Source organism: Dermacentor andersoni, chromosome 1 (assembly GCF_023375885.2).
Source record: "Dermacentor andersoni chromosome 1, qqDerAnde1_hic_scaffold, whole genome shotgun sequence".
Lineage (NCBI taxonomy): Eukaryota > Metazoa > Arthropoda > Arachnida > Ixodida > Ixodidae > Dermacentor > Dermacentor andersoni.
This window is the reverse complement of record NC_092814.1, coordinates 326,583,858-326,605,872: the sequence shown is the minus strand read 5'-3', so window position 1 is coordinate 326,605,872 and position 22,015 is coordinate 326,583,858. Positions and strand designations below refer to the sequence as shown.

Here is a 22,015-nt window from a genome sequence, read left to right as displayed (position 1 = left end):
ATATATAGCCCGTAAAGAAACTGCATGCAAATGGGTGCTATCAGCGTTAGTGTAACAATAAACAAATATTTGTTTCCAGAGTAATGAAACCAGTGACATGAAGTATATCCTCACAAATTTGAAAATAAATGCACAAAGAACCTTGCTGATTGTCATATCAGTGTCGCGAACAAAATCTTTCCACATTTATGTTACCCGTTTAAATTAACTTCCCTCTTGTACATGGAGTCTGGCCTAGAATCGTCAATGTAGGAGGAGACCAACCCAGGCTCCGAGGCCTATATTTAAACCTGAAAGACCTTCATGCTGTCACCTTTCAGTGCTGTGTCATCCAAAAAAGCTAGTGTATGGATATATGGACATATTAGAAGACATCTTTGCCATTCAAAACACTGTTGTCAACCTTTGTGTTCAAGAAATGCAATACTCATAAGGTATACCATGACCACTAATGTGTGCATGAAGCCTACGATGTCTCTGGCATTCGCCAGCATGGCAAACCTTATGTACCAGTGCCACTGGTATCATTGCACTGAAAAGAAGTTGCATTACTACCACACTTATGGTAGGTGCCCAGATTTGTCTACTTTATTAGTTTCTTTGTTATGCACCAATAGTCTTGCTTTTGTACAGATGAAGGGCGCATGAAGTAATATTCCATTTTGCTCCTAAATTTATTCTGCCCCAGAGCCCTTGTCAAGTTACATTTCTTGAACCTTTTACAGTGGTGTACAGTATTAAAGGAAAAAAAATACTTTCGTACGTTGGCATTTTAGCTTGATGCATTACAAGCATTAAGAACCTAGCAATTACGTACACAAATACAAAAGAACTAATAAAGATAAATATAAATTTTTATAGCACAAGATGATGTCAAGTTGAATTTCTGGCTTTCTGTCTGTGCCCCTGTCATCTGTATCTTTTATGGATGGGAAGTAAAGTTAAAAGTTGAAGTATCGTAAAACAAAGGAACTATTAAAAACTGGACATTAAGTTCACATATAACTTATATTAGCAGGAGTACATGCTAAGAATCTTAAGAGACAAATAGAATGTCAATCCCAGGGAAAACTACACCCCAGTATTTGCTAATGGTTCAGCGGGAGGTCACAGCTAGTGATGCTTTTGGATAGATGGCAGCCAAGGTACAGCTACGAAAATAAGCGAAACATGTAGAGGTGAAACGTGTAAAGATTACACGCTGGGGCACCACAGGTTGCCTTGATCCCAAGAATCATTCGATATCCACGCCTGGAGTCTGGTCATGCATTATTTCCAAGAAGCCTGTCACAAGTGTGTAGCACAGCTTGAGTAAAAGTTTGAAGCAACCTGAGAAACGCAAGTCCATATCTATAAGCACCAAAATATTATTCACCATAGGACAAATTTGAAGCTTACCACCTGCACATAGCAGATAATGAAGACAGACACACATCGCCACACTCTTTGTAAAAAAAAACAATGTGAAAAGGGTGCAAATAAATGTGTGGAACTGCTTATTGGATATGTTTATCCTTTTGTCTTGTGTGCATTAATAATTGCACCTCAACATAATGTCAAGCGTGCATTTACTAGGCCCTCAGGATGCCCCATTTCTCTGAGTAGGTTATTCCGTACCAACTGTCCTAACCTGGCACTTGACCACTTGCGATTTCTTTTTGAAAAATTGGAGGCCCTTCAATATAACATAAAAGGTCATTTTCCAAAGTATTTCCTATGAAAAAAAAATTTTTACACACGTAAGTACCTTGTGATCTTTGTTGTAAGGCACCAAACTATGCGTCTTAAAAGGCAGGGCCAAAAAAAAAATTTTTTTTTTTTCAATATGAGAGCAAAACAAATTTTTCTCAGAAAAAGTGTGTGTAATTAATTATTAGCCATGGCTCAATTTATTATGGGCTGTTAAAAATGGGCAACATGGTCTATTACTTTTTTTTTTTTCTTCAGAGGACTGGCTTTCAGCAGAAGCCGAAAATTTATGCATTTCAAGTGCACAGGACATGTACAGTCTGCAAAAACGTTTTCAGAAACATACGTTGTGGAGCAGTGCACACAGACGAGGCTGAACTTGCAAAAAACTCTGTTTTGGCATATGTTTGTCCGCATATTTATCATTGAGGCAGACCTACTAGAAGTGTGCCGAATACAGTGTCTGAAACCACGTATTGCTTTTAAACTCATCAAGATTTATCAAAATCTTTGTTTTAAGCAAGAAAAAATTCAAGTGATCTCCCACCAGTCTCGAAATTTGCACCGTGTTTTATCTAATCCACAGAGCCTCTTGGCAGCAGAGACATAATGCATGGATTTCAGCATTCTTGGACCAATGAGGGAATTCTAAACTGCTTTCACATTAATTCCTTCACCGCTGAGTGGCACCAACCTGCTTCAGTCAAGCAGATGTGGCTGGATTACATGCATTTACAAGCATGTTGATATCTGCTATTGGCCTGCTTGGTCTCATCCCTAAGGCAGCCAACTCTCTAGTGGACGTTGTCTGGACTGCGTGGTAATGGGGGGGTGCAGGAGCCGCCAGGCTGTACCTGTAACAAATTAGTCCTGCAATGTCATGATTTACAAAAAAAAAAGTGTAGCATATTTTTATGTAACAGGACTACCAATACAGATAAAGGTGTACTGTAAATGGTTAGGGCCTACAACGCAACTAGAACCCCGACAAAAACAAAACCGCCTTTATGTTTATGGACAAGACGAAAAGCAATGTGCAGCCGAGCTGCGCATGTAAGCTTAGTTGGAACCTAGGCTCATGCCATCAAGTGATCTGCTAATCAACTGCAAACCCCCATTTTAAAATGTCACTGTATTTTGCCTCAGTCTGCGGTAATGTTATGCTGCATGATTTCAAGTTCAACATCTCTTGACATCAGTAAATCACCAAGCTAATTCAGTTAACAAATTGCCACAGCTGTTATTGGAAAAAAGAGCAAAATGAGAATGAAGCTTGCCAGTTGGGTAGTAAGAAATAAACAGTTGGGTAGTAAGAAATAAAGCACCTTTTACATTTTCTTTTTCTGTCTGTTTCTTGCTCTAGCATTAAAATACATGACAGCTTTCAAGTTAACATTTCACCCTGTAATTTTTTCCCATACTGCATAATATTTCAGCAAGAGCAATAATCCTTCCTTTTAATGGTAAGTAATGGTAGAACAAGGAATGTCATTCGAGCCAACGTTTTGACAAGGCGACTTGTCTTCTTCCCGATGTCGAAATGTTGGCTCGAGCAATGTTCCTTGTTCTACCACACCTCATCATTTCAAGCCTTCATCTTCCTGTGTTCATCTGTCCTTCTAATGTTGTGTCAACGAAATTGTAAGAACAGAGAATAAGTAAATGTAGCTGATGAGGACAGTTTAGGTTTATTGGTAGATAATAACAGAGTAATATCGCAAGATCGAAATGCGGGCAAAGGAGGCTTGTGTGTCTTGTCGTCTTCAGCCATGTCTCATCTTTGTGGTGTTACTCATTTACTATGTAAATGTATTATCCTTTGTACAACGTATTACCCTTTATGCGAGGGGGTTGAACGTCCCCCCCCCCCACCCCTTGCTCCCACCTTTTTCACGGAACAGAAAGTTTCAGGAGTTGGGCTCAGAAGCAGGGCTAGTGGCTGCTTCAGTGGAAAGGGTGAGCACCATTGGGACGATCCGCTCTCTCACGCATGTGCACAAAACGTCTTCACCGTTACGCCATGCACAAATAAGTAAAAGGTGCAGCTTGCTGCACGTCTACATCAGCTCGCGTCTGATTGTGCAAAAAGTGACTCCATTTGTGCTTGTTGGACGAAAGAAAGAGTTTTGCTAGCTGCACTGGCGATGGCCGACCCCTGAACATTGGCCAGAAAGGACGATGGCGCAATTAAGGGAGAACTAATTGGAGAGAGCACATAGTGGGGAGCAAGAAAGTACAGAGGGCCTATTTACAATAAATACAGTACTTATAATAGTGACTATTAGGACAATTTACACACATTTTGCCTCCCATGCAGAGGACACGCCGGCTAGTGAGCATGAAGAGGGCGAGCTGACCATTAAGAGAGCTCATTTCAAGAGGTGCAAGCTGACGGTCTATTGCGTCTAGTACCATTGTAGAAATTTTCAGGGGCCTTAAGTTTCGTTCATGACCGGCGTCAAGGCATTCTCGAAGGGAACTCGCAAGTTTATCCGAGTCTCTGCTCCCTCCAGGCACATATGCCTATGTCAGGCACATAGCGATTACAGTACTGGGGAAAGGGAAAAATTTTATTGAAGGAAAAATTTACAAGCATGCAAAAAGCTGTCTGAAGCAACCGCACATTTTCCATTTTGTTGAAAGACTGATGACTTGCGGTTCTCTGGAGAACAACTAGCCCTTGCTTTGTGCCTGTCACCAGTTCCACACACAAAGTGCACCACTGATGTGATCCTCCATAGATAAGAGATGCGCAGCCTGACCGTGCTGCTTGCAGAAATATATGCAGTTTGCAAGCATATTTGAGGTCTAATGGACAGAGAGGAAACGAATTTTGGCAGTAGAACCCCCCTCCCCTGAATCCAATGTTTAGGACCACACTGTTTGTGCCAAATGTGTGCAAGAAGAGCGCCGCTTTCGGAAAAAAAAAGTTGGTGAAAGGTGTTGCCCAGCATCTGTAGCAGGAAGAATATTGCTGCCCTATCTAAGGCATTCCTATACATCATTCCGGATCGCTTTAACCATAACTGTTGAGGGGAAATCAGTGCTAAAAATTACGCACACAGAGAAAGATGGAAGAAGGGCGTGCTTAAAACTTGGGGGCAGTGTTTCTCCCCACCAGGCCTTCATATCGTCGAAGAGGTTCTCATTCCTGGTACTCGACCGAATCATCAACTGCGCTGCGCAGAAGAAAAGTGTTGCGAAAATATCGCGACTTGCTTGTCTAGAAATGTATAGCAAGCAACACCCCCCGGCCCCCACCCTATCCTTTTCTTTATTTTCCTTCCCTTGCTTTTACTTTCATTATGTAATTTTAAAAAAAAAACAATGTGCTTATATATTGCAAGAAGGCGCCACACTTTTGATGGCTTCGCCTCTGGGTCATTTTTGGTCTGCATAACATGAGCCTTAGCTTCAGTCTTGTTTCTTCGCGTTGAATAAAAAGTTGACACTCATTTCATCATCATCATCAGCAGCCTGGTTATGCCCACTGCAGGGCAAAGGCCTCTCCCATACTTCTCCAACTACCCCGATGATGTACTAATTGTGGCCATGTCGTCCCTGCAAACTTCTTAATCTCATCCGCCCACCTAACTTTCTGCCACCCCCTGCTACGCTTCCCTTCCCTTGGAATCCAGTCCGTAACCCTTAATGACCATCGGTTATCTTCTCTCCTCCTTACATTACCTGCCCATGCCCATTTCTTTTTCTTGATTTCAACTAAGATGTCATTAACTCGCGTTTGTTCCCTCACCCAATCTGCTCTTTTCTTATCCCTTAACGTTACACCCATCATTCTTCTTTCCATAGCTCGTTGCGTCGTCCTCAATTTAAGTAGAACCCTTTTCGTAAGCCTCCAGGTTTCTGCCCCGTACGTGAGTACTGGTAAGACACAGCTGTCATACACTTTTCTTTTGAGGGATAATGGCAACCTGCTTTTCATGATCTGAGAATGCCTGCCAAACGCACCCCAGCCCATTCTTATTCTTCTGATTATTTCAGTCTCATGATCCGGATCCGTGGTCACTACCTGCCCTAAGTAGATGTATTCCCTTACCACTTCCAGTGCCTCGCTACCTATTGTAAGTTGCTGTTCTCTTCCGAGACTGTTAAACATTACTTTGGTTTTCAGCAGATTAATTTTTAGACCCACCCTTCTGCGTTGCCTCTCCAGGTCAGTGAGCATGCATTGCAATTGGTCCCCTGAGTTACTAAGCAAGGCAATATCATCAGCAAATCGCAAGTTACTAAGGTATTCTCCATTAACTCTTATCCCCAATTCTTCCCAATCCAGGTCTCTGAATACCTCCTGTAAACACGCTGTGAATAGCATTGGAGAGATCGTATCTCCCTGCCTGACGCTTCTTTATTGGGATTTTGTTGCGTCCTTATGGAGGACTATGGTGGCTATGGAGCCATTATAGATATAGTTCAGCATTTTTACATACAGCTCGTCTACAGCCTGATTCTGTAATGCCTCCATGACTGCTGAGGTTTTGACTGAATCAAACACTTTCTCGTAATCAATGAAAGCTATATATAAGGGTTGGTTATATTCCGCACATTTCTCTATCACCTGATTGATATTGTGAATATGGTCTATTGTTGAGTAGCGTCTACGGAATCCTGCCTGGTCCTTTGGTTGACAGAAGTCTAAGGTGTCCCTGATTCTATTTGCGATTACCTTAGTAAATACTTTGTAGGCAACAGACAGTAAGCTGATCGGTCTATAATTTTTCATGTCTCTGACGTCCCCTTTGTTATGAATTAGGATTATGTTAGCGTTCGTCCAAGATTCCGGTACGCTCGAGGTCATGAGGCATTGCGTATACAGAGTGGCCAGTTTTTCTAGAACAATCTGCCCACCATCCTTCAACAAATCTGCTGTTACCTGATCCTCCCCAGCTGCCTTCCCCCTTTGCATAGCTCCCAAGGCTTTCTTTACTTCTTCCGGCGTTACTTGTGGGATTTCAAATTCCTCTAGACTATTCTCTCTTCCATTATCGTCGTGGGTGCCACTGGTACTGTATAAATCTCTATAGAACTCCTCAGCTACTTGAACTATCTCATCCATATTAGTACACTCACTCAACATACGGTAAAGAGGATGAAGGCGAAAGGCTGCTCGCTCACGAGATATTAAATTTTCATTCTCATTGAAATGCGTTGTTACTTCATATTTCTTGTTTTCTCCTGCCAGAGGCCCTGGGTTTGATTGCCTTAACTGTCTTAATTAACTATGTCTTAATTAACGTTGCCTTAATTAACACCAAAGGTTGTGGGTTTGACCATCAATGGGGCCACCATCAGTTTTGGTGCCATTAAATTTCGGTCCCACCATAAGTCGAGAGTTCGATTCCCACCAAAGGTCGTGGATTCGAGTGCCTTAATTTACTTTGCTCTAACACTAAAGATCGTGGGTTCAAGTCACATCAATTTTGTGCCATTTAATTTTGGTGCCATCACGCCGGATGGTCAATCTTTTGACCCATGAGCCACCGAAGGCTTTTGCCTTAAAAATTCTCCGGCGATTACAATACTCCGCAATGCGAAATTTGAGCACGGCTCTATACGTATTTTCATTTGGCGATATACTGGTTGGCACGGAAAATATGTCTCGTGTGGCAAATTGTAAACGGAGTGAAGCATTGCAAAACAAGTAGCACTCGAGCACAGCGATGGCGGCGAGTAGAGTCTGCGATCGTTGAAAATCTGATCTGCGGATCAAGCACGTCAGCTTTTGTACATGACTCGTCGAAGGCTCCAGTGTAATCGCGTCTTCCAGAAAGTACTACACAATTCGCGTCGTGCATACAATCAGATTACAAATAATATGGCGGCATCTCGTAGTCTCGTGCAGCACTCTGCTTTCATTCTCGCGCTTTCGCCTTGCTCGCCTCCTCCACTTTATGCCTCATGCTTTCACTGTAGCTTCCTCCTCCAATTTCCTCCTTTGCATTCCCTTCTTTGATCTCCTGCTGCGCTCCGCATTCTCTTTCATTTTTCGCTGGGCTCGGTTATGCCGAGGAACGGCGCCGAGGCAGTCCAACGCTCAATGCAGGAATGGGTGCCTCAGAGCTGCGCTTCAAAAATTGTTTTGCTTAAGATAATTTTGCATCACGGAAGTAACATTCATGAATGAAACAGCCATGAATTTAAGCATGTGTGTTGAGTTACCCGCTATGTTCACTGAAAGCAAAATTTGCTCGTCTGCATTTATATACATTTGAAATATCTACTGTTGGGCTTTCGGAGCGTGCTTGAGCTGTGAGAAAGATGCGGTGGATTTGCGATTAATTTGCTTAACAATAACAGTGCGGCTGCACTTGATCACTGCCAAGTGCAGTTTGCAATGATGTGAGGTAGAACTATAAAGACGCCCATGTTACGGATTAATCTTGTGTACCTGAAGCTGCCAGAGCGCCTGTATTTCCTCAAGTTCTTGTGTCTATGGGCCGCTGTCGCCAACTGTAGGTGGAGTGGTTTGGTAGAGATTTAGGCTCAAATTTTCTTGGAAGATCGTTCTCCGCTGGTTTATGACGTTCAGTTGCCATCATATTACATTCCTTTGTCAAGCCGATTTGTGGCTCTTGGGCTGCAGTATATGTCGCCGCGGCATTTTGATGTAAAAAAAGGTTATTTACTTTTTCGGGGAGCAGTTTGCTCTAAATCAGAGAGATGGCACTTTCGGCGGCGCACTGCACGTTGCCTCAGTAAATGCGCATGAATACAAAGCCATTACCCCTTCGGGCCTGCGACTGTGCGATCAGCAGCTGTTGGAAATGCAACTAATCGTTTGCTAGCGCACTGTGCTCCATTCATGCTGCAAAATGTTGAACAGTAGAGAGAAGATACTATGTACAGCAGTTGGCTGCAAAAATAGCGACTGCCATATAAGGAATGGAATGAATCTGTGTGATCAAGTTTATGGACCGCTGCTACACAAGGACTGCCTGCGTTGCTGGCCCTTCGCAATGCACGGCTTTTCTCAAGAATTAAACAAAGTCACGTATCCGCCAGCATTGTATCTTTAACCTCCAAAGAAAGAGCTTCAACCCCGGAACGTCCGCAATAGTGAGTACTGCTGGTTGCAGAGTGACAAAGGAACTAGCGCCGCTTTCTCGCATGCTATCTATGCATAACCACCCAAACCTCCACTACCACTTACGCCCACTCTATCACCAATGTAACAAAAATAAGTGAATGGACGCACTGTTGAATCAGTGCACCGAAGCATAGGTGACTGCAACTACAGCGACATCACACAAATATTCGAAGCTGAACGACTCGTGACGGTTCACTGAGTAATCAAGTGACTAGCAATAATACGTCTTTGCTACAAGTTATTAAAAAAGTACGGAAAATTGACGTTGCAAACCTTCTGCATAGCGAGAACAAAGCTATCACAACTGAGCACACCCGCGAGCGATTAGGCAAAAAAATAAACAAGCCTATAGTGCCGCACCGAGGAAGGTTACCGAGTCAGAAACAAGCCGCTTGTTCAAAGTGTTTGCCGAATGAAGAACGAAGAACAAAATACACCGATTCTGATTTAATTCATAAGCGAAAAATTTGGGCACCTTGGAATACATCTTTCAGTACAAGCACCGACGGTGTTTGCGCTGTTTTAACAAGGCGTAAGGAGCTCCGAAAGCGTTTGCATGCCCTTTAAAGCTGTGGTCGAAGTTTCGTGTCGTTCCCCCAATCACCGTCTACAATATCTGCCAAAACAGAGGTTTTCTGAGCCGCACCGGCATCATGCAGATTCATTGTAAACACGGAGGGAACAAAGGCAGCTAAGGCAAGGAATGGACGCGTCATCACATGGATCAAACGTGGCGATGGCCACTGGATCGCCGTGAAAAGGGTGCGGAACAGCTGCCAGAAAGTCTTTCGATTTAAGTTATTTGCACGGCTCCGCCACTGATACAGAGCCGGTATGCATGGGTAGGAATATTATTAAAGCTTTGGGAACTAACCGCGATTTTCTTGTGAGTGTCTTGCCGTTTTTGTGGGCTGATGACGAAGATTACACAGACTAATACTGCGGTAAAAACTGCACGGCGGTAGATCTAGTACCACGGTGCGGTGGTATTGGTGTTACCGATGGTGCCATGCGGTATAGCGTACGGTCGCATTATGGACAACTGAGCATTCTCGCATTCTTTCCTCGTGACAGCATATTGAGACGCTGCGCCTGGGGTCGAGGTGGCTGTCGTTTGAGACACTCTAAACTTCTAAACTATAGTCATTGTGGAAGTGACATTCGAAGTAACAGTGGGCTCCCAAGTACGGGTAAGGCATGGTGATAAGGAAAGCGCCACCCATTACACATACTGCGACGTAGCTCCACAAATAACCAACTCCAGAGCATGCGAAACGCATTCTTGGATAGCAAATGGGCTTGGTTCTTCATAAAATTACCACTTTTATTGCGATAGCAATTACATATGTTGGGCACTCCCGGCGAAATTTAGCCGTCGGCGTTGCCAGGAGGTTATGTATAAAGTCCAAGTGCGATAAGACGCTACCGCGCGTCGTTTGCTGTAGGTGCGAGGGAAAGCATTTGGTGGTGAACTGCAACGGATGGTGATGGGTGCCCCATGTTGGAGGTGCCAGCGCAAACCAGGCAGAGAGGGCAGGTGAGCACGCTTCTCCTCCTCTAGCCCGGTATGGCGCCACCCTCGCCCTGTCTTGGAGGTAGTCTTCGACCGGTGCAAAGGTTGGGTGAGCCGAGGCAAAGCCACCTAGAAAAAAAAGGAAGGCCTCCGCACGCCGGTGTGACGTCACGCTAGTCGGATGAGCCGGACAGTCGAAGCAGTCGGAGTCTCCGCGCCTAGGTTCGTTGCGCTTGTAGGGTGTCTCTTTGCGCGTCGCAGATACTATGGCATGGGAAAATTAGTGCTGTCCTTAAAGTGCCAGCACCTTATAAATGCACATGCTTCGGTTCGAAAGCAAGACACGTATAGCTGACGCAAAAAATAAGGGGGAGCCGCTGGTTCACCGCAGTCAACACCACCATAGAAAGCAATGTTATTTCATACCTTCCTAAGATTACTTGCCTGGCGACATTTCTTTTTTGCGTGTATCGCAACACGACCTGCCTTATTGTGCTTGTGATGTTTGGTCGGGACTAAGACAAGCAAACTGCATGCAGCTTAGTCACTTTAACCTTAGACGGAAAGAAAGAAAGAGGAAAACTGCATATTGAAGACACAGAATATACTTTATTCACAAATGATAAGAACTGCATTCAGAAACAAACATTTTAAATCTTCCATATACAATTATCATTCTCACTCTTGCATTGCGTAAAACAGTCCTCGCTGGACACACGAATATCGAGGTTCATTTTATTGTTAAAATTTTATTATTATAGGGTCACGCACAACTAATTCTCAAATAGAATAAGCTTCCGTCTTTGTTGTACCATTTCTTGTGGTTATTTTATTTCCACCCGCCTTGTTCGCAGGCCTTATTGGTCTTCATAAAATACTGAGATAATGGTGAAAAGTAAGTAAAAAACGAGAGGCCTACTCTCAGTCCTAAAGGAAAACATGCAATTAATGGATTGCGGTAGCATGGAGAGTTCGAATCATAAACAGCTAGCACAATGCACTCAAATAACATTTGAATTAGCCAAAATGGAGGGTTTAAATTTTGATAATGTAGGCAAATAAGTCCTAGCTACGCCACAGGTTTCTTTTTACAAGGGTTCTGTCAACACAAACATACGTAGATGTTCAACAAAACAGAGCTTCATGAATAAAAAATAAATAATGAGAAACATCTCAGGCCTTCAAGGTCTGCAATTTTCGGTCGTTCTTGGCGTTGCGTAATTTGTCGTTTTCTGTGCGGCACAAGTTGTTCAGCAGTGTATTCGCTGCAGCACTTACAACATGCCCCATTACCTCCTGTGCAGGATGACCGAAATCACACACATATCTACATCCTCAAAGTTATGAAGGGTAGCGAACACAAGGCCAACAAGAGTATCTTTCTGCCTAGGAAGGCTGAAAAATCGTACGGCATATTCTGGTGTCCTGAGCTTGTCCAATATAATTTCAGTAAAGAGTACAGCATTAACTACAACTGCTCGTGGAAACTTCAGGCCACCCCTTGTCATCTTCGTGATTAATGCATTCTCAGGGTCATCTAGATCGACGTCTTGCATCACAAGGCTTTCACTGCAAGATGCGCATGTCAGCTTTTTTAGAGCTGCATGGGCACAATAGCCGGCAACATAGCTTAGTGCCGGTAGCCTTGACATTTTTTTCTCAATGTCGGAGTCGGTCACAGTGACTTGAAACTGGCCGTTTCCTGAATCTACACTTGTCCCCAACGTGTTCGCGCTCGGTGGTAGTAGAATGTCCAAATCTGGCAGGTCCAGAACCTTCTGCAAACGCAATTTGTTTTCAGATTCATATATCTGCCTTTTAGACACGTGGTAATTGGCACCAGACAATTGCCGGTACTTTCCAAAGCGATACTCTAAGCTATCAGTTTGAAATTTGCCCAAAAGAACATACTCGAAATGAAGCTCTTTAAGACAGTATATGGCAAGTTCGTGCAAGGCATGGGTAGTGTGGCTGAAAGCTATGTGCGTTTCACGTGTCAAGCGGCCATTGTCATGTTCGAGGCTTCTCCAGTGATCAAGCCATTGAACTATTCTCTCTAAGAATTCTAGTTGAGGACATGACGATGAAACTATTGGACCTTGCAATTGATCTCGCAACCGCTGTCCTTTTCTTGGCGTCTTGACGTTAACAATGTTCCACCAAGTCAAAATGGTGTCGACATATTGAGAGGTTTCATTTGCATGCTGGAACGTTGCAACACTGAGAGCAGCAACAGTAGATGAGTTAAATATCTTTAAGGCCAGTTTAACGTTCTGCCGTTCCATGTTTGAGGGGTTCAGTGCCTTCAAAGTGAGCGTTGGTGCTAGCTTCAAGAGCTCATGCTTTTCAGCTTCGTGCAGCTGGCATAATACCTTGAAAGATGCTGTAAGTATCTTTGGTTCAGCCTCATACTCTTCGGTTCAGGAAAGTACATGCATTTGCCAATGTTTCTTTGATTCAGCCAGTTATTTCTTATACACTTTAGTATGTGAACTGGGTCCACCACAAAAAACAGGGGTCGTGATGGGTCAGCAGGATGCTGGTAAACAATGCTGACACTTGCCGGCTTAGCGAAGTAGGACATGGCTTTTCTGTTTATGGAGTTATTGTCCGAGATCACTGCGATTATTCTAAAACCAGATGCCTCTAGATCAAGAACAATCTTCCGAAGGAAGTCGTGCAGCGCCTTAGCATCGATTTGTGCCACAGGAAGGATGTGTACAACATCCTTGTTTGAAGAAAGCAGGCTCTGTATCATAAATACGTGGGCAGTTTTTGCTGCAGTCGATGAATTTACCGCAGCACCAGTAACCAACCCAGCCTTGTAATAAAAAAATGATTGAAGGTGAATCTCATCAATCATTAACATTACAGTCTTTTCATGCTCTTTATATGTGCTTACAATACGCTTTGCATAGGAAAGAAAGCTACATTCTTGCTGCTCCGTTTCAGGGCGTACATCGTACGATGAACACAGTCTTCTGATCGTATCAGGATGCGGCATCTTAAGCTTCATCGAACTTCTCAGGAATCTATATGCATGAGGTGAAATTGTGAACAAAAGGCTAGCAAAAACCAATAAATCGGGGGGATATCGGCCAGCATCATTCAAAACAAGATCAACTTGACTCTTCAAGAATTTAAGCACTTCCAAATGCCATTCTTGCAACTCGCATGCGAAATGTTTTCCACTTATTTCCTCTAGCAATGTCGAAACCAATGTCAGTAGATGACGGGCCTTTTCAGAACGCTCAGTGCTGATATCCTTACGTGTCTGTTCGATCATGTGTAACACACTTTTCAAATCTCTCAAGTCGCACAGCTTTTCAGGAACTAAAACATCACCACACTTCCTCACACCCGTTTCACCAAAAAATACTTCGACGCGCAGGTCTGTGGACACGATCACCGAAGTACGGACTGCAGGAGCAGATTGAAGTGACAAGTCCAAAAAGAAAACCTTGGAGCCCTTGTTCAAAACTGTCCAGAAGTCCGAACACTGAAAGCTTGGCAAGGCCTTCAGCAAGTCCGCAAAGCTACCAACCAGATTTTTGGCGTCCTCTTCTGCTTGGGTTTGCTGGGAAAGCATTATTGCTTTTTGCAAATATGTGGCTTCCAAGCGCGCTCTTTTGGCAGCCGGCGCTTCTCGAGCGCGCACTTGCGGACGCGATAAATAGGCAGGGCAATTGGGAAACAAGCTCGGAACTGCAGTTTTCTTCAGACGGATGTTTTTCATGGCAACTTCGTCCACTTTTCCTGTCTTGACGTCCGTGTAAGATGTCGTCTTCAAGTAATCCGATGCTAAGAAATGCTTTTCACAGAGCTGAAAAAAAAAAAAAAAAACAAGCCGTTACAGGTATAAAGCTCGACGAAAATGTTGAATTTACAAGCGCGCCGACAGGTGCAGAGACCCATCTATTGTGCACGCGTGCACGAATGCATTGCGCACTATGCTGACGAAACCTATTCGTCTGGAAACCCAGAATAACAATAGAGAGAAGAAATACTTACCACTGTGTACTTCGTTGGCGAGAAGTCCTTCCGAGGAACTGCTCTCGTCCATGCTTCCCGAGTGGCTCGGTCAGATGGGAACTTGTGCACTCGGACACTTTGTCCTCCGTCATAATTGGACTTGCAGTTTGGTGCGCAACAACAGCCAGGCATCGTTGCGCTTCCGTGTACGACGAACCACGCACAATCGAAGAAAAGCAATCGCGTTTACGGTGCAGCATGCCCCACCAAAGCCACCAAGCAAATGCTCCACGCGTTGCCGCTCTAGCGTTGCAGCCACGAAGAAAATTTGTTTTCAGAACGCGCGCCGCGTTCTAGAAACGCAGCGCTCCCCCATCCACCGCTACCATCCGACTCTCGTGACGTATTGACAGGGGAGAGGAGGTGATGCGGAGGCCTTACATTTTTTTCTAGGTGGCTTTGGCCGAGGTCGCGTAATATGAAGTGTCGGAGACGCGTTGAAGGAAGACGCAGCAGAAGCGTTCGGTCCCCCTCTGTTTGCGCTCTTCATTTAGTTAGTAATCCAATTTTCACTGCAATATAACTACGAACCTTGCTCTGTGCAGTTGTCTAATACGTTGCTATGGCTATCAAGGCTTCGCCTTTCGGGTGAAACTGAAATTTTTTGTTCATAAATGTCTAAGGGGACTCAAAAGGTCAGTGTTGTGCGCGCTCGTGTTTCTTTCTAGTCGCGGAACGCAACTCGCCGCGGTAGCCCAGTGGCTGTGGCATTGCGCTGCTGAGATCGAGGTTGCGGGTTCGATCCCGGCCGTGGCGGCCACATTAATTCCGATGGGGCGGAAAGCAATAAAACGCTCTTGTACACCGGGAATTGGGTGCACGTTGAAGGAACCGAGGTAGCCAAAATTGATCCGCAGCCTCCCATTACGGGGTGCCTCATAATAAGATATTACTTTTGTCGCGTAAAACCCCAGAATTTGATCTTATGGCACGGAACTATATTTACAGGCGGCGTTGTTGAGCGCGTCTATTAGCTTGTCTTGGTATCGCGTTGCTGTGCTCCGTTTAGTAACCAAGCCTTTCTCTCTTTCTTTTCTTTTTTTTTTTAGATTTAGTTATGGTCAGAAGCCAGTGGTGACGAATCCAGCTCTTCGTTTGCACAGGAAACCAGACATATCGCTTAGCCGCGTGAGGTATAAGCAGACATGGTCTAGGAAAATGAACATTTAGAGTTCGAAGTTATTGCAGGACATGACCATTGTGATGATCTGTGATGACTTCAAACTCTAAATGTTGATTTTCCTTTACCATGTCAACTCGTATCTCGCACGGTTAATTAAGCGATAGCTGGTTAAGGACCAGCTATCGACATTGCATTACAAACAGGACATAAAAACCTAGAGTCTGTATAATTAAGACAAAAGCAAGCATACATAAAGCGATGAGAAATTATCTAATTTCTTGCGTTTTAATCTTTCTTGAGTCACAAAGGAGTCGTGATCTTTCTCGACGACTCTTCGCTAGCCATTGGGGGTTGGTAGACGTATGCAGAAGGATTGGTCATTGCTTTGTGACTGCTTACGCAGAAAGGGGTCTTCAGTAACGACGAAGAGTGTCGGGTTGCTGGGGTTCACTTTTGACACATATTTTTGTTTTTCTCGTAATGTGTACTTTCATTCTGCGCGTATTTTTTCACTGCTTTGCACATGACGCGTCATCAGTCAGGGGGCTATATCATAAAAGCATTTCTGCGCTTTACAAGTATTTAAGTAGGCGGCATCAGAGTTGGCACCGAGGTAAAGCTTCTTAAAGAACGCTATGCGTTCTATTCATAAAAATATTACTCTTATTTGGAGTATTATTTGTTAGTCTGGTGTTTCATCACCCTTAAAAACAGTCGGCCAGTTATACGCACCAGAAATTCATATGCGCTCTTAGACCCTGGCACCTTTGGACAATAAGAGAACTGGGAAGTTTATCATAGTATGTGCATGGCGTGCGTGCGCGGAACCTGACGGAGAGTTCCTGCGGGTGGTGCGCCGTGCTGCTTCACTCTGCATCCCACGTGAGCAGAAAGGTCCACTTTAGAAAATTTGGCTTTCCCGCATTTTTCGGGCGCTTGGTGGTCGAGCCTAAAGCACAGGGCTAAATGTTCACATTTATACGACGCTTTTTACTACAGCGCAAGGCGCACGTATATGTCCCTTTTATTTTAGGCGTTAGATGTGGAGCCTAGTGGTTTACCGCTGCTTACAGCCCGTTAATGACTAAATTATTTTTGTATTCTTTGCCGCCGGGTCAAGGGTGAGACAGCACTGTGCATGATAGTTAACCGGGCGCGGAACTCGTGAAATCTCACTTCCCTTGTAGACTGGCAAAAATTGCACTTACATCTGCTTAAAACATTCCTCGATTTCCAGCCGTACAGCTAGACAACGACAAAGTCTAGCTTTCTGGTGAGCTTGTGTCGCAAAAAGGCATACGAACTCCCAAAGGCGCGTCTGCAATCACAGCACTCCGGCCCCAGCTCCTATATGCATTTTTATTCCCGTGAGTGCACTTGAGTCGCCGCCTAAACATTTGCAAGTGTCTAGTTCAGCATCACGCGTTGTCTTATGAAGAAAGCTCACCAGCACACAGATGTTGAGTTTCGTATGAGTCAAAGTCGTCTAACTGCAATCGTTATGCTCGTAGCCGTATTTCCTTGCTTTCCGCTCCTAGGATTAAATGAAGCATCGAACAAAGTATATGCTGGTACGATCTCGACCGCGTGAGATCCGTCTTCACCGCAAGAATCAGGAAACGATGACGAAGCCGGGCATCGTGATGCTGAAAAAAGTAGAAAAGATTGTATTCACTTCATTGGTACATGGTTGTGACTCTTATCCGAGCCTCGATCGGTTCTGATTAACACGGGTGCCAGGATGGCCTTAAATATAACCTCTTGTTGTCGTCGACTTCGTCTTGAGGAGCCTGTGGAGGTATTAGTGCTTTCGTCAGGTTCTGCCGTCGACGAGCTCCTGCTTTTCGGATTTTCTTCCCTTCGTGCTTCCCTTTGTGTCTACTCAGGGAATAAAGGTGGGACGCTTTTTCGGGGAAGAGGTCAATTATGTCGACATGGGGACGCCCGCTTGAACGTTCCTCACACTTGACAGGTCGATGTCCAGGCTTGTCGTAACAGCGTTTTCCGGGACGAGGCAAATCTTGTCATGGGAACGTACGCCTGAATGTCTCTCACACTTGACAGGTCAACCATAACAATACGCAGCGCGCCGACGGTCGACGCGGTGCATTCGATCGAAGCGGGATACATGCGTGACATGGTCCATATAGAATTGCTCTTACTGAATTATGTAGGTGGCAGAAACACACGGGAGAAAAAAGTGCAACCGGTTCATTTCTTCGCGTTGAGCAGAAAAGGCTAGGGTTGAGCAGCACTGCGCGGTGAAGAGACGAGGCAATTTTCAGTCATTTACGTTGAAGAAACTTATTCAATTTAGCTGAACTATTTTGACATTTTTGCCCTGGAACAGAAATAGGTTCGTGTACTCTAATCAAACATTTTCTTTTTTTTTTAATACTAATAATTTAATACTGACATAACTACACGGCGATGCACACGATATGGCTGCAATAATGCGAAAACAATAGTCCCTGAGGAGAATAATGGGCAGTGATGCAAACAAAATGCAGCTTGTACGCCAGTTGGGCGAACTGTGCTTACAAATACGAAAACTGAAGACGGTTCTCGCATATCCATGCATGCATAAATGTACGCCCATTGGCTTCAGCCCCACAGTACTTAATTACACGTAACGGTTGCTTGCACGGTGACACACGTTCGAGATGGCAACAAACGTTGTCGGTGAGAGACACCACAAGCGCTGGATAAAAAAGAAAAGACAAAAAAAGCTGCCGCCTGCCGCGTCAGGCGGGCTGCAATGGCAGCGAACGTGACCACCGTAGTGGCATTCGCGGGACACTTGGCTGGCCCGAACGGCGCCGGCGGCCCTGTCGAGGATGGGGCGCGTCCGGCTTCCACGGGCGACGGCGTTCCTGGTTCATTTTCCAAGCCGGTCGCCGACAACGCTCCTCGACCGGCGGCACCCTCGCCAGTCAAGCCGTTTTCGATGCAGGCCGCAACTTTTTTTTTCTCCTTTTTTTTTATGCGGCGCCAAAAGTATATGTAGAACAACACGTACACAAAACGCTGAAAAGCATCAACGAAGACGTTGCGTACTCCTGGGCAACTGCACTGCGATGTCGGCATGCAGAATGGCCAAGACCAGTCATGGGGATTGGTCACGTCGTAGGTAATATTTGATTACATCTTCCATTCCGTAACTCGAAGCCTAAGGACAAGCAATAATACGCAAACAACATGATAATCTAATATAAAACAAGATTTTTTGTGGTAATCATCGAAATGGCTGCTCTTCACAGGATGCACATAGAGCTTGAAAATGGCAACCCAAGCAAAAAAGATGAGCTCGGCGAAAGATCGGGCCGACGCCCCCGGCCAGTTAAAAAGTAGACGGCCCGATCTCGGCCATCTGGGTCGGGTCGTGCTCGGTTTTTGCAAATGGCCAGCCCATTTGCCGACCACCGGCAAGTGTTGGGCAGACAACACCGGGCCGACGTCATGACTGACGGCTAATTCATCGTGTCCGGGTACGGCCTGCACACGGGTTGACGACTTCCCCACGACGGCAACAGCGTGGCTTGTCCGCGGCCAGCGTTCTTTTGCCGGTATTCGTATTTAGTTTTTTCAAAGCAAAGCTTTCTTTTCCCTTTTCTTCGAATTTTCCACTGCTGCTGCTGCTGCTGCTGTTGCCATCTACGTCGCGTCGCGGTGTGGTGAGAGCTCACGGCAGGGGTGCGGGAGACGAGATGGGCGACGTCAACGACGTTTCGGTAGAACGGGGCCACGATGCCCTCTGCTTCGCCCTGGGGACGCCACAATGCCTCCTGAAGCTCCCTGGGGGGGGACGGGGGGCTGAAACAAGTCCCCGGAAGCACTAAAGCCCTTAAATTATTTTACTCTGGACGCCGTAATTAGGCGTGACCCCCGGCAAAAGCATCGCAGGATCTGCTGTGCTTGCCTCTGTGCTCACGCGCAACAGCAACGATAGTCCAGGGAGGAGGTAGGGAGAATGTTAGAGAGAGGAGGGCCAGCAGCGTCGGTCCAGCGTGAACCCGATGTCTCTGGCGAGTCAAAGCTTTCGCGCTCGGCATTATGCAGCCCTACGCATCCGGGCCGGCATCTGTGGCCGAGCCAGCGCCAACAAGGTCGGCAACATAGGGCGGCCTTCTTTCGGCCCACACTCTTCATATGCCGACATGATCGTCTCTCAGTCTGCCGAACACCTCCCTGTGGTCGCTACTCGGCCAATTTCGCTTGCGAAATCCCCGGTGACACGGGGCACTTTCTATGCGTTCAAGGGCGATCGAAAGCTTCCCGCTTCTGCGGCTTCCTCCATGTCGAAACATTTCGAACTCGGTATGTGCGACCTGATTTACTGGTAGATGTCACGAGGCATGGGCACGATGTAAGCATGAAAGTAGTTCTTACCCTCATTCAGGAAGAACTAACGCACAAAAACATGTGTCCTTCGCCTTTCCTCTATTTTGATCTCAAAATTTGAGCGAGATGCGGCTGCGAATGACTAAATTAAGCCGTGCAAAGCTGGCCGTGCTGCGCTTTCGTTCCCTCTCGGGAACTTGTGGAGGAGAAATAGATTGATGATTGGTAGAGAAAAGTCTTCTGACAGCCCAGTAACCTTCTAGCGCGCGGCTGACACCTGAAGATTGGTCAGCACTGTAGGGAAGGAGGAGAAAAGACGAGAGATAGCGATAACTTTTAAAGTACCGCTTGCGAATAGTGAGGTATTATAGGGTCAGTGCATCTGAAAGGACCACGGAAGGGTCCCATGCTCGTCGTTCGTTTTTTATGTGATTCGTCCCAGTATATTCGATGATGCAGATGGTACCATACCACAAGTGTGCGGTACAGACGCCGTAACAGCTCCAGATGAATTTTTAACTCGGATCTTAACGCGAGCGTAAATTTTATGCACGCGGCGTAGAGAGTAAAAACTGCGCACGCGCAAGCCAATGCGCAGGAGTGCCGCAGAAAGTCAGCTTGGCTAGTGCACTCTAAAACTGCAGAAACGCGCAACTAGCTTTTGAGCTTCAGTCGAACAGAAATTGCACACGAGATCACGGGGGAAGCTCTCGAAGGGCGCGGAAGCCACTGCGATTCACCGCTGCTGTGTTCATGCGCAGAGTCATGGAGAACGGGGTGGCAAAAATCGAGCCACAGTACCCCGACGAGGTGGAAGTCGTCAACCACGAGGCCGCGCCGCAACAGCTTGAGCCCATGCCCCCTGCCACTTGGGTCCATGCCATTTGAGCCCATGCATCAGGCTCCCTGAGCCCGTCCCCGGAAGGCACCGCGCAAGCGCAAGGCCACCGGCGGTTCAGGCCGGTACAGGGTTGCAGCAGCCGATGCACCGCCTGCGGCTGCAGCTCCCACGGCGGCTGTGGCGGCGCCCAGGCAGCGCTTTCCGGACGTCGAAGATTTTTTTCTGTACGAGTGTGGTTGCGGCTCTGAAGCAACTGGGACCCGCTCAGCGCCACGCAGCCAAGATGAGCCTGCTGCAGTATGTTCGAGTTCGGCGAATGTCCCGTCCTGGTCTACGAGTTCAACGGTGCACAGCCGGGCGTTATTAGATTCGTCGGACGATCCTACCGCTGTCGACCAGATGTAGGAGTCGTCGGACTATCTCGCCGCTGCCACCATTTGAAGGAGATGAAGGTCGTAGACAGGAACTCGGTGAACAGGATTTATTTACATTTTAACAGTTTAAACAGGATACATTGGCAGACTAGCGCGACTCCCATATGGGGCCCGCAAAACTAACATACAGCAAACAGTTTACGAGCACACAGCTCACTACTACATTTCGAGCATGACAGAGCACTCAGCTCCCGACAACGATCACGACACGAGCACACTCTAGCAGACGGCAAACGCTGCTTATAAGCTCTCCGCTTGACGTCATAGTTCGACGTCATCGTTCGGCGTGGACGGAGCAGGAATGGTCGGGAAGGTTCGTCCAAGCATTGTAAACTTGCCGCCGCCCCGCACTATGGCTCACACACACAAAAACACACAGGTGCGAAGGTCTGGAGCCGACGACAGAGGGGCGCCGTTCCGCAGTATCGTTTACGCCCACACACACAAAGGCTCCGGAGTCAACGACCGAGGGCTTCGTAGAACTGTGCTCCGTCTGGTGTGGCGCGGCGGAGTACCACCTTCCTGAGCTGACCGCGCGCCACGTGGCCGCCGGTCATCCGCAGTTCTCGGTACCGCCCAGCTTTCAGTGCCGACGTCAGAGGGCTTCGTAGAACTGCTTTGTCCCGGATGGCTCCGCCAAGTACCAATTTCCTGAGCTGATCGTGCGCCACGTGGCTGCCGGCCGTCCGCAGTTCTCGGAAGGGCTCCCTGTCTGGTGGGCTTGGAACACGTGCAGCGGGCTGAAAGCTGGCCCGTACGGCCATTCTTAACAGCGTGTAATCTGATGTCTGGGGCACGGCCACCTTTACCCCAGCTGCAATGAATAAATTTAACCCATTGTCTCAGTTCAGTGCCTGCGCAAACTGATGGGCAATGCGGGCGCGAAGCACCGAACCTTCAACTACATCGCAACCCAACCTAATGCGGGGGTACAGGG

General features: G+C 46.3%; 2 long non-coding RNA genes across 2 annotated transcripts in view; one reads left to right on the top strand and one right to left on the bottom strand.

Annotated features, from left to right (window-relative positions):
• The window catches only part of LOC126516528 (uncharacterized), a 57,563-nt gene extending 36,564 nt beyond the window's left edge, over positions 1-20,999 (top strand). Inside the window, exon 7 of the long non-coding RNA XR_008609433.2 lies at positions 20,565-20,999. This is a non-coding gene — a long non-coding RNA (uncharacterized lncRNA). The remainder of the gene's footprint in view (positions 1-20,564) is intronic.
• LOC140214206 (uncharacterized) lies at positions 10,897-15,990 on the bottom strand. The gene is made up of 2 exons (XR_011891129.1): positions 14,319-15,990; positions 10,897-14,130 (listed from the first exon to the last, which is right to left on the bottom strand). It is a non-coding gene; the product is annotated as an uncharacterized lncRNA (long non-coding RNA).
• Positions 21,000-22,015: the final 1,016 nt, after the last annotated feature.